General features: G+C 40.4%; 1 protein-coding gene and 1 long non-coding RNA gene across 2 annotated transcripts in view; one reads left to right on the top strand and one right to left on the bottom strand.

Moving 5' to 3' along the window:
* LOC146525257 (protein kinase C-binding protein NELL1-like) overlaps positions 1-13,827 on the bottom strand; it is a 788,406-nt gene that overhangs the window by 33,102 nt on the left and 741,477 nt on the right. The window lies entirely within an intron of this gene.
* On the top strand, positions 8,697-11,813 carry LOC146525274 (uncharacterized). The gene is made up of 2 exons (XR_014874592.1): positions 8,697-9,242; positions 9,701-11,813. It is a non-coding gene; the product is annotated as an uncharacterized LOC146525274 (long non-coding RNA).

The following is a 13,827-nucleotide window of genomic DNA, read 5'->3' as shown; positions in this document are numbered from 1 at the left end:
AGCTAGAGGGGGCTGCACCGGCGTGCCCGCCGGCTTCGCCGGCAGCCAGCTGTGCCAGAGTGAACCGAGCCACAGGCACAGAGGCCGGAGGCCCGAGGGCCCCCCGCGCCCCGGAAGAGGCCTGACCGAGCAGCAGGCGCCAGGCCCCGTTTTCCATTCTTTAAGCACCGGTTTGAGCACCGTTTAAGCACCGGCACCGTTTCAAAAGTACCGGTTTGGCACCGGTATCGGATAAAACCTAAACGATACCCATCCCTACTCGTTTCCATTAGGTAATAGACTCCATCAGAGCTGCCCTTTATCAGTGATTCTGTTCTGAATTTTTATGGACAGAATTTCTAGGTGTAGCCAAGTAGCCGAAGGTTTCCACTTCCGTGGTCTCAGAATTACATCTCTGCTTTTTGCAGATGATGTGGTTCTTTTGGCTTCATCGGGTGATGGCCTCCGGCTCCCACTGGAATGGTTCATAGTGGAGTGTGACGCCATGGTCCTCAGCTGGAAAACAGTGGAGTGCCCACTCCAGGTTAGGGAAGGGTTCTTTCCCCAAGTGGAGGAGTTCAAGTATTTTAGGTGTCTTGTTCATCAGTGACAGGAGAATGGAGCGGGAGAGTGACGTGGACGCTGTAATGGTCTGTCGTGGTGAAGAGAGAGCTGAGTGTAAAAGCGAAGCTCTCGATTTACCAGTTGATCTATGTCACTACCATCACCTACGGTTACGAGCTGTGGGTAGTGACCGAAAGAATGAGATTGCGGATACAAGCGGCGGAAATGGACTTCCACCGAAGCGTGGTTGGCCTCTCCCTTGGAGATAGGGTGAGAAGTATGGCCACATCGAAAGGAGCCAGTTGAAGTGGATGAGGCATCTGCCAAGGATGCTTCGTGGGCGCCTCCTAGGTGAGGTGTTCCGAGCATTTCCCAATGGGAGGAGTCCCCGGGGCAGACCCATGGAGGGAGTCTATCTCTCAGCTGGCCTGTAAACACCTTGGTGTTCCCAGACAAGTTAGAGGAGGTGGCCGGGGAGAGGGAGGTCTGGGCTTCTCTGCTTAGGCTGGCCCCAGATAAGCGGAAGAAGATGGATGGATGGAAACAAGTTTTATTTAAATAAAACGTATTTATTATTTATCTTTTATATTCTAACTGGGCACTCAAAACACGTTTACAAGCCTCAGTCACCCAATTGCGTACTCGCTGATATATGTAAGGGTTTTTTTCTTTTTTTCTGTACCCAAGCACCTTGTCCAACATTCACACACACAGTCACACTTCAATGGATGTATTAGGGGCAACTCTGGGCTTGGTATGTTGCCCAAGGACATGCAGACTGGAGAGACCCGGGATCGAGCCATCGATTTTCCAGTTGGTTGATGATCCACTCTACCTCGTGAGCTGCAGCTGCCACAACAGTGATTGCTACAGTAATATACAGTATGGTAAATGATCCAGTAATGTACAATAGATGTTTCCAGTGCAAGAAAATGGGCCTAACAGCTCTTACTACTAACAGTTACAGACTGCAATGCAGTTGCTTTCTCTGTCCTTATGTTGACGACTGATTAGTAGAAAAAATAAAAATAAGGATGTCGACATGGGATTTTGCAGATTGTAAAAATGTAAATTTATGCAGATTAATTTGCTCTGCTATGCTCTTTGATGGCGACTTTCTGAATGAAGACATTAAAGATTGTGTCACTCAGAAGTTTCAGGTGCAACAGGGAGGAGTTGGAAAGAAAGTTTGTTGAAGAAAACCTTCCAGGGAGCGGGTTAAGTTCACAAAGTCTGACAAAGTTTGGACAGTTTTACTTAACTCTTTCTGGAACAGAAAAACCCAGAGTTTCCCTCAACTCAGCCTTAACAATCGCAGGGTTGTTAAACCCGCTTCTTGGAATAGGGCCCAGTTCTTGTTTACATGTTTCATTCTCAACCGCATGTATCACTCACTCTTCCATGCTGCTCCAAGTGACCTTCCAATTCATACTTCTTACAAATGCTCTACATTCTGAAACAGCACTAGATATTTATAGCAGCCATGAGAATAAAAAGATCATTTAAAATACTAGTTATTCTAAAAATCATTTCCAGTAGTGTGCTTACAATAGTTGATAGACATCAAAGGGCAGTGATCTCAGGATTTCTGTTGTAACTTACAGTTTTGTTCCCTTGTATTATCCCCTACATATTCAGTGAAACTGAAGACAGGCAATGTGTGCTATTTAGTGGATTTAATGACAAACTTTCAACTACAAATTTTCAAATGAAGCTTGGCAGGGTGTGTACAACAGAACTCTAGTTGATTTGCATTAACATTAAACATAGCTTACAGAAAAAATAAAACTAGCATAAATTAAAGAAAAAACACCTGTGAATTTCAGCTGAGGGGCATTTTTCTGGCACTTAGTCCTGTTAGCTACTCGCTTTACTGTGGTTCTATTTTTTTCTCATTTTAAAATAGAGCATCCAAAATGTTTAGCCTGTATGTTTCAGTACTCAGTCAAGGGAAAAGTTAAAGGGAAAAATGTACAAGAAGCTGCTAGCATTATTTATGAGCCACTGGACAAAGGGAAGAGGTCATGCTGATAGATATGGTTATGCCACATTAGTCTTCTATCAGCAGGCACCTTCAGAGCCACAGGCTGTCCAGATACACTCTGCTGCCCATCGCATTATATAGTTTTTACAAAGTAAGTTAGAAACCAATTAGGTTTTTGTATGTGTAAGATGTGAATCAACAACACTTTTGAATCATATATAACACAGAAGATCATAGTTAACTTATTTCAAAGCATAGCTGATTGTATTTTTTTTTTTTCATTCATTTGATTCATTGTACGCATCCAAACTATTTGTTTTGGTTTAGGAAATGGTTCTGAATAAAATGTACCCTTTCTCAACATTAACAACAAGTTTAAAGGTTTTTCTACACACGAAAAAACAAAGGTTTTGAAGGGAAACTGGATATGTGGCTGGACATGGAGGTGCAGGTCATGAGATATGCACCACACTGGTTGTTGTAACTGACAGGAGCCCAAGGTGCTGCAAACAAAAATAAAATCATACCCACCTTTGTTGTCTATAAGGGATTCCCAAGAAAATGTCTAGATTTAAACAATTTGCTGCTCCTTTAAATGTGGCATCAGTGACAGTGTGAAGTTGGTACACACAGATAAAGCAGGTGTAAGCACTTACAAAGTTGTTTGGAGAGTAGAAACTCATTAAATAATGCTCATCTGCACTGCAGATGAGTTATAAGTAACTCCAGCTGCCGATAAATTATTGTCATAACTATCAATAACAACTACATAAATCACTCCCCACAGCTGTCTACAGTATCCTGCTTATCAAAGATCCAGTTTCCCTTTTTTAAAAGTGGAACATAGAGACATGTCTTTGTAGCTGACTAGACACATATCAGAGAACATTTATAATACCATGTCACATATTCTATATTTCAGGAAATTATGAAAAGATAGTCTAATATGGAAATGCTGTCATTTTTGGATTCATATTTTTAGCCTTCTCTATTCCATACAATTGAAATGCTCTCATGCATTATATGACTGCCACTTTGTCCTCCCAGTCTGATTAATCAATCATTTATCTTAATCATCTTGTTTTCCTGTCAAAGCCATTTGTTTTTGGGGTTTTTTGTTAACAAATCTCTCTTGCCTATCAGCTGTCCAACATATTACCAAACATTTAAAATCTCCTCATGCACATTTAAAAATAATTAATTCATTAATGCAGCCATATGAATCCTCCAATCACAGTGTAATTAAAATATAATTGTAAGGTTCTGGTTCCGCGCTCAGTTTCATACTTTATCTCTAGCACACCCATATATGCATGCACATAATCACAAAATAGATGCAGCATGCATCACGTAATGGAAGATTTTAAGGAAAAACTTTTGCCGACACCAAAAACACCACTTTATACACTTTATTTTTGGTGTTTAAGCCAAAAATAAAGTGTATAAAGTGGTGAAACATTTCATTTCATTAAGTAAAATAATTTGCATTATCTTCAAAATGGCTGATGTGGCCTTTTTTCAAAAATAATTAATAAAATCTGAGACACTGATATGAAGCCATAAGGAGAAAAGTGATTGACCAAGTTGGAAAAAATGATAAAATAACGTACACATGATAAGACTAAAAAGTATACCTCTGAGGTCTGCCTGTCCTACCCCATTTGATAGGATTAACTTTAAATTAAATGGCTTTTCTAACTAAAAATGTCATGGTTTAAGTGGCTCTGGCAGCCAGCCCTAATATAAATTTCCATCTGTAAGGCTTACAGTCCCACAAAGCTTCAAGCAAACTGGCAGAAGCTGACAGTCTGTTTCTTCTCTCTGTGTCATTGTTTGAAATCCCAAAGTTTGGATTTGTAAAAGGGGGAAATATTTGTTTGAGAGCGCAGCGTAGCCATACTCAGTAGGCAGTAGAAGGAGAGTGAGATGACATAGCAGGTGGAAATCAAAACCAATTACAGCTTTCGGGTATTGGTTTTAGAAGTTTTACAGGTGGCAGCTGCAATTGGGATGGCAGAAGATAGCAAAATAAAAGGCTGGATGGAAGGAGCAAGGGATGATGTAGATGACAGAAGAGGGAGTGTGCTCCTAGAAGCGCCTGTGAAAATCAGTGGCCCCCTGGGAGACCAGCTGAGCTCAATTACCAGGAGAATACAGTTGCAAGGGGAAGCCGAAAGGATACAGCATCGATCTGTCACACAGTGACAGCAGGGAAGAGAGCACGGGCAGAGGGGGAGGGGTGAGCAGCAGAGTAGAAACACAGGGCGGAAAAGAAATAAATCTGGAAAAGGGTGCAAGCCAGAAGACACATAGGGGCAAAGAGAGGCACGAGCAAAACTAATTCTACTATTTAGGGTGAATTACACTACTCTAAGTATGCTGTTGTCACTGTAGTTTATTTATTCCAAACAGTTTTCTCTAAACCAAATGAATCATCTGAATTATTAGATTGTATCTGGAGTATGATGGGGGAATTAAAGCAGTCGCTTGCATAATGCTAAAAGATGAAAAAAGCACATTCCTCGTGTTCCATTGCAAATAATAGTTAAAATAGGAGAGACACCCATTAGCATCTCTGCACTATCTATCTGAAAATATTGCCAGACCATAACAAGAATCATTTCATGACTGCTATTTTGCTGTTCCAATTTGCTCAGTTTATTTTGATATCTGCAGGGGTTTTTTATTTCCTCTCTTGAAATGTTGGTGCCAAACACACTATTGGGCTTAGCAGTTTAACACATTATGAACTCAGATTTCTGTCAGATTTACATATTTTCTTTTTTAGCTATTAGTAATGAGTGAATTTTAATGTTCGTCCACATAAATAATATATTTCAGGTGTGCTGTTTGTCCAGGAGACCAGGTGGAAGGGAACCAAGGCCACCGAAAGTGCATTCAAAGTGTTCTACAATGGTGTAGACAGGAAGAGAAATGGAGTAGGAATGTGAATAGTGTTGTGGAAGTGAAGAGAGTGTCAGACAGGATCAGGAGTTCCTCAAAGGGGTGGTGTTAAATATTGTCCTTGGAAGAGAAAGAGGAAATATGGAGTAAGTTGGATGAAGTAGTAGAGAGTGTCCTCAGGACGGAGAAACTGGTGATTGGAGAAGACTTTTGTGGACTTTTGGTGTTAAGAAGAGAAATGCAGAAGGACAGATGGTGGTGGATTTTGTGACAATGATCGAAATGGCTGTTGTGAATAGATACTTCAAGAAGAGGGGGGAACATATCCTTTGCAGAAGGTCCTACCTTTAAAAAAATAGGAGTCTGCTAGGTGGTGTCAGGGGAGAATATAGCTAAGCATCATTGAATGGTAGTCTGTTGGATGACTGTGGAAACCATTGAGAGGAAGCGAGCCAAAGATTAAATGATGGAAGTTAAAGAAGGAAGACTGATGTGCAGAGTTCGCTGATGAGTTGAGACAGGCTCTGGGTGTTAGGGAAAGGTTACCAGATGACTGGGATAGAAACTGCCAAGAAGGTCTTTGGTGTTGCCTCTGACAGAAGAAAGAGGACAAGGAGACTCGATGGCAGTTCTTGAAAGAAGAGTTTATCAAAGAAAAAGTGAGATAGTCAGGGAGGTGAAAAAAGTAGACAGGAGTACTTTGAGGCTAGGCATACAGTAAAGAGAAACGTGACAAAGGCTGTATTAGCTATGTGGACAGACTGAGCTGAAAAGATGGAGGGCAGGTGTCTGTAAGGAAATGTCTTGGAAAGAGGTCGCTGCACTTTTTAACCAGTTAAACAGAATCCTGGAAAGTGACAGGATGCCTAAGGATCGGAGAAGAAGTGTACTGGTATCAATTTTTAAGAGCAAAGGTGATGTACAGAGCTGCAGTAACTACAGGGGGTTAAGCTGATGAATAATATCATGTAACTGTGAGAAAGAGTTGTTGAAGCTAAGCTAAGAAGAGAGGTGTCAATCAGTGACCAGCAGTATAGCTTCGTGCTGAGGAAGCACACTATAGATGCAATCTTTACTTTGAGACTGTTAATAGAGAGGTACAGAGAAGGCCAGAAGGAGTTGCATTATGTCTTTGTAGATCTAGAGACAGCATGTGACAGGGAGAGGAACTGTGGTGCTTACTGGAGAAGTCAGTACTGGCAGAGAATTATGTGAGAGGGATGTAGGACATGCAGGTTAGCGAGACAGGGGTGAGGTGTGCGGTTGGAAAGACAGATGTGTTCAAGGTGGGGTGGGCTTGCATCCGGGACCAGAGATCAGGCAGAAGTCTCCATGAACTATGATGTTCACAGATGACCTAGTAATCTGTAGTGAGAGTAGGGAGCAGGTGAAATAAAGTCTGGAGAGATGGAGCTATGCACTGGAGAGAAGAGGAATGAATACTAATAGAAGCAAGACAGAATATATGTGTGTAAATGAGAAGAGACATGAGGAGAGGTAGTGTTGGTAAATCAGTTTAAATACCTGGGGTCAAACATTTAAAGCTGGTAGAGTTGAAGATGTTATTCATGATTTTATGTCATGTTATGGATTGCGTGAAGGAGGACATGCAAAGGTTTGGTGTGACAGAAGAGGACTCAAGGGACAGGGTGAGATGGAAGCAGATGATTCACTGTGGGACCAGTCGGAAGAAGAAGAAGTGATTATTTTTTTTATTCTGTAATGTTTGGCAGCAGTTTATGTTTAGAAGGCAAATAACAGAGCCAGTACAATGTGATATGTCATATGGGAACTTTGCATATACCGGGAGTACGGTGTACATTTTAGGACATCGTCAGGTCTCAGGAAAAAAGTTGTCAGGTCTCAGTCTCACACGAAAAAATGTCAGGTCTCAGTCTCACATGAAAAAATGTCAGGTCTCAAACTCACATGAAAAAATGTCAGGTCTCAGACTCACATGAAAAAATGTCAGGTCTCAGTCTCACATGAAAAAAAGTCAGGTCTCAGTCTCACATGAAAAAATGTCAGGTCTCAAACTCACATGAAAAAATGTCAGGTCTCAGACTCACATGAAAAAATGTCAGGTATCAGTCTCACACGAAAAAATGTCAGGTCTCAGACTCACATGGAAAAATGTCAGGTCTCAGACTCACATGAAAAAACGTCAGGTCTCAGACTCACATGGAAAAAAATGTCAGGTCTCAGACTCACATGAAAAACGTCAGGTCTCAGACTCACATGGAAAAAAATGTCAGGTCTCAGACTCACATGAAAAAAATGTCAGGTCTCAGACTCACATGAAAAAATGTCAGGTATCAGTCTCACACGAAAAAATGTCAGGTCTCAGACTCGCATGAAAAAACGTCAGGTCTCAGAATCACATGAAAAAATGTCAGGTCTCAGACTCACATGAAAAAAATGTCAGGTCTCAGACTCACATGAAAAAAATGTCAGGTCTCAGACTCACATGAAAAAATGTCAGGTATCAGTCTCACACGAAAAAATGTCAGGTCTCAGACTCACATGGAAAAAAATGTCAGGTCTCAGACTCACATGAAAAAACGTCAGGTCTCAGAGTCACACGAAAAAATGTCAGGTATCAGTCTCACATGAAAAAACGTCAGGTCTCAGACTCACATGAAAAAATGTCAGGTATCAGTCTCACACGAAAAAATGTCAGGTCTCAGACTCGCATGAAAAAACGTCAGGTCTCAGAATCACATGAAAAAATGTCAGGTATCAGTCTCACACGAAAAAATGTCAGGTCTCAGACTCACATGGAAAAAAATGTCATGTCTCAGACTCACACGAAAAAAATGTCAGGTCTCAGACTCACATGAAAAAATGTCAGGTATCAGTCTCACACGAAAAAATGTCAGGTCTCAGACTCGCATGAAAAAACGTCAGGTCTCAGAATCACATGAAAAAATGTCAGGTCTCAGACTCACATGAAAAAAATGTCAGGTCTCAGACTCACAGGAAAAAAATGTCAGGTCTCAGACTCACATGAAAAAACGTCAGGTCTCAGAGTCACACGAAAAAATGTCAGGTATCAGTCTCACATGAAAAAACGTCAGGTCTCAGACTCACATGAAAAAATGTCAGGTATCAGTCTCACACGAAAAAATGTCAGGTCTCAGACTCACATGGAAAAAAATGTCATGTCTCAGACTCACACGAAAAAAATGTCAGGTCTCAGACTCACATGAAAAAAATGTCAGGTTTCAGACTCACATGAAAAAATGTCAGGTATCAGTCTCACACGAAAAAATGTCAGGTCTCAGACTCACATGGAAAAAAATGTCAGGTTTCAGACTCACATGAAAAAATGTCAGGTATCAGTCTCACACGAAAAAATGTCAGGTCTCAGACTCACATGGAAAAAAATGTCATGTCTCAGACTCACACGAAAAAAATGTCAGGTCTCAGACTCACATGGAAAAAAATGTCTGGTCTCAGACTCACATGAAAAAATGTCAGGTCTCAGACTCACATGAAAAAATGTCAGGTCTCAGACTCACATGAAAAAATGTCAGGTATCAGTCTCACACGAAAAAATGTCAGGTCTCAGTCTCACATGAAAAAAAGTCAGGTCTCAGATTCACACGAAAAAATGTCAGGTCTCAGACTCAGATGGAGGCTGCCATCTTGCAAATTTGGAGTAGTGACTTGAGGTGGAGCGACTGTGTAACGCTCCCGCCCACACACCCGCTGGACGTGACCGCAAACACGCCCCCCTACACTTTTTACGTAGCCCGGGTGCTCGAGTTTTTTTGCTGGTTTACCGCGACTGACGACTCGTTTAATTAAGGTAAATACAACCATGTCACTGTTATAAAAACACACAGCTTATCGTCTTATAGTTCTAAAATCACTCTGTTGTTAATTCGTTCGCTAGATTAGCCGCTAGCATACGCACTGTGTTGGAGGCTTGTTGCTAGCTAGTTAGCGATGCTACACACCTGCTACTCTAATAATCTGTGTTATTGAAGCATTCAGCACTCCTTAGGTTTTGTTATACATTTTTAGACAGCGATGAGATCATCTGCACACTCTACAGAGGCCTAGAGTTACTGTTAATATCAAAAATATAATGCTGTCCTTTGAGAATTTAACATAAGACTGTGTGTAATGGATCTAAAACTGTTTAAATCTTCAGAGCCCTCTACAGCCAGGTAACATGGAGACTTTAAAAACAGCAGCAGGTTTCAGTAGTGTAGTCTAATTTGTTCTTTTCATTTAATAATAGAGTCCATATTATATCAACAGCTACATTCACCCTGGAGAGAAACTAGTGAGGGAGACCATCAGGACCAAGCTGGGTTTCTGGGTCCAGAGGTTTGGAGAAACCCTTTCTTTCATCACAGCTGTCCTGTGCCATAAGTTCTGTTGACCCGCTGTAAGCATCAGAGGCATCATTTAAGAAACACCAGGAAGACTGAAGCTCATGGCATGGATCAAGCAGGACTCATGATCTTCACCAGCAGCTCCCTCACAGGGAAATCTTCAGCACTCCTCCATAGGCCCGCCCCAGGAGATGGATAAACCCAGCATTTCATCAACACTGTGATGAGACCTTTGGTTTGTGTAATGTTATAAATACTCGGATACTCCCCAGAGGCTCCAGACTTTTACATAAAGATATTATATTCAGTCATGTAGAAAGTTATATATTTAAAAATATGTGATCCTCTCTGGTTACTCTGGTATGAATAACTCTGAATCACTTTATGGTATAACACACTATGTGTGTAAAAAGAAAAAAAAAAATGTGAAAAAATTCCAGATGACAAGTTTATAGTTCAACATACAAGTGATGACCTTTGACCTTCATCAGGTTTTATTTAATTGTGTTAGAGAAAATCTCATATGCTCTTCATACCGCTCAGTACATCAAGTGTTTAAAACGGAAGCTGTGCAGGTCTGAGATCAGCAGCTTTGTGAAACACCAAACTGAGGTCCTGTTAATGCTGATATATAGTGACACAGTTACATGAGTGATTAATCCTTTTTTGTCTTTAACTTTATCAATAAAACAGCTGCAGCTTTCACTACAGCACGTGTGGTACTTTAACCTTTGTACTGTTTTCATCAGTTCATTTTGCAGTTAACATGTGAACATGTTGGATGATCTGTCTGCTGTCACTCGATGGTGCTGAGGTCTGAATCTGAGGGCAGCTCCTGTAATCACAAAGACAACAGAACCATCAAACTCAGATATAAATTTTATCCCTCAAAATTGAAATAAAGCTGATTCTTCTGTCCTCACACACTCGGGATCTGAAGTTCTTCTCTTACATTCTTTTCAGTATTACAGTACACTACAGTACTTTAATCCATAGTTCCTGATTAATGAGGAGTTACTGAAGTACAAGCTTTTAAAAAAATTGTTACTGTCTTTACAGATGTGGCAAGAGACTGAAAACATGCTGTTGTTTGCACATATTTAATATTCAGCTCTGCACAGGAGCTGCAGCAGGGTGCAGCCTGTTGCTTTTACAGTATAATACTTGTAATAAAAGTACAGTAACAGTAATTAGTGACTGAGCAGCCTGGGCCGTTTCTCTTGATTTCTTTAGTAAATGCATTCACCTGCACAGCTAAACAAACCCTGACATCTTAGCTAGCTAGGTCTCAGGAGCTAGCTAAGGACGGTAGTTACGAATTAGCTTACAAACACGTTTTAACCTGACACCTCAGGCTGTCAGGTTAAAACACTCGGTCATGTTTTCGAAGCGTAAACGCTGGCGCTGGGCGTCCTCTCAGAGCCTACGCTCTATCTGCTATTCCCGAACAGAGATACGCAAGTTTCTCCGTGACTGCAGCTGTCACTACAGTCATTGGTGGGACGTGACAACAGCGCCACCTGCAGGACGATTTTCTCTCTGTCTGATAGCTCGTGTTCTGAGACCTGACATTTTTTTTATGTGAGACTGAGACCTGACATTTTTTCATGTGAGACTGAGACCTGACATTTTTTCATGTGAGTCTGAGACCTGACATTTTTTCATGTGAGTCTGAGACCTGACATTTTTTCATGTGAGTCTGAGACCTGACATTTTTTCGTGTGAGACTGATACCTGACAACTTTTTTCCTGAGACCTGACGATGTCCTAAAATGTACACCGTACGGGAGAGACAAAGTGCACACAAAATGTAAGAAGAGTTTATCAGAGGGGGTTCAGAAAGAAGAAAGGGTAAGGGAAAAAATCAAGAAGAAGAAGTAAATTTTTAACAGACACTTAAAAGTTGACATGTTAACCATTCATTTCTTTGAAAGGGTTTCATAATTAAAAGTAATTATCATAGCCCCTATGAATCCACTGCAAGTAATACAGAATTTCAATTAATGCCAAGAAAATCTCACAGTACAGTAATAACATACTTCAAAGCAAAATGCTTGGGGCAATTCTGTTTGTGTATGTTATGCAAATGCCCACAGGCACATTTCCTGTTTAATTTTATCCCATCAATTGAATCTTACCGTCTCATTAGCTTTTCATGCTTCCAGCTCTCCACTTCTGCCCCTACAATCCCACACTGCCAATGAAGAAATGACCATGGGCCTTGCATTCTTAGAACTTACATGCGCAATTTCTTTCAGCTAAATATTTAATGAAATGAATATAAGTACACTGTTGGGAATGATGCCTCAAGGAGTCATCTGAGAGCAGAGTCCATGTCTGTTTAAATAAGGGATTCTCAATAACTTCATCAAACTATTCTGACAATAAAAAGAAATCCATAATTATGAAATAATTGAGTAACTGGGTAGCACAACATTACACAATCATCTACAAAATAATCTTCTGTATTATTAACATTATTAATATTAACCACATCTCTTTTTGAATGTCTACAACTCCAAGGACAAAAATCTGTTATACCCCACTCAGTATGTGAGTGTGTCAGATCACATTCTGTGCAAATTTACAAATGTAGGTTGAGGAAACTGGGTGCTGTTGATGTTTTTCCATAAAAATAATACATTTAAAAACATTTGTCGAGATGGTGCTTTGCTGAAAGCTACATAAATTGGAATCAGTCATACACTTACAGTTAGGCTGAATAATCGTGATCAAGAACAGCACAACACTGTAATAAGTCATGGAATTCATCTGGATGCTAGTCCAACAAACACCAATCACCTTACCATTACTGCAGACCAAGTACCCCCCTTGGAAGCAACACTTCAAGACAATATTGGGCTCCCCAAGCAGAGCAGCACACTCAGCCACCTAAGTGATCACGGGGCTGATTTACAAAATATTTTTAGATTCATACTTGAACTTACTTGCAATCTTTAGAAGTTGCTGCCATTAAAGGTAACAGCTGTTAACGGGTTGTCAGGTTTGCAAAACCTAGCAAACTGTGGAATGGGGTCAATCACTGTCAGTGTCAGTCAGTGCTTTAGTGAAAAACAGCAGACATGGCACACACCATTGTAAACGTCATGTTTAAACAGAAGCTTTAAAAGGTTAAAAAAAAAAAAACACTTGTTTAAAAAGGTTCTGAGAACCCTGTTGTTGTGTGCGCTATATGCTATACATTACTATACATTACTTTAATAGATCTTTTATTTCTGTTCATGCACAAAGATGTGTTTTAGCTATTTAGGTAATGCAGAAAGATGTCCTTTCATGCAGTCCTCCGAAAAGCCAAGAACACACACACAGCTCTGTGACAGTGAATGTGCGTGTAGGTAGAATGCCGACTGGTTAAAAGGTACAAAAACATGGCAGCAATTGCAGCTTTTATTGTATTTAGAGACATGGCTACTTCCTTTAAATGCAGAACATGGCATCCTGTTTTAAATTTAAGACATCTTGTATATGATGCTTAATTCCATAAACCTTTATTTGATACGCTTTTCTCTTCATGAATGACAAAGAGCCCAAGGCCTTGAGCTTGCTCCAGACTTCATACATCTCAATATATTTGGAAAAAGCAAGATACACTGAGGTCCAAACAATCTACTACCAACATTAGTGGTGCCAGATATCACAGACACCACAGTTCCTCCAAAGTCCCTTGTCCAGAGCAGTGCTGTCAGCATAAGGAAAAACCTACAGAAAACCTACAAAGGCAGGTAGCTGTTTGAAAAGATGTGATTGAAATCACATCTTTTAATACTGTCTTTTGCCACTGCCTTTGTGTATCTAGCTGGAGTAAGAAAAATTTACTCCAACAGTTAAATATGTAGTTCAAACCCACACCTGATCTGCAAGAATTAACGCAAGATGCAGTTGTTAAATGTCACGTAAGGAGGTGCAATGGACAAATCTAAAGCGCTGACTTTAGGAATTAAGTAAAAGATAATCCAGCTGTAGAGGGAAGGAAGGAGGATACCACAAGCAAGTCTCTTAAAAATATAAATGGAAGTGAGCATTGGTAAA

The sequence above is a fragment of the Neolamprologus multifasciatus genome, chromosome 1, assembly GCF_963576455.1.
Source record: "Neolamprologus multifasciatus chromosome 1, fNeoMul1.2, whole genome shotgun sequence".
NCBI classification, from domain to species: domain Eukaryota; kingdom Metazoa; phylum Chordata; class Actinopteri; order Cichliformes; family Cichlidae; genus Neolamprologus; species Neolamprologus multifasciatus.
Note: the sequence above shows the minus strand (reverse complement) of the source record. Positions and strands in the feature narration are given on the sequence as shown.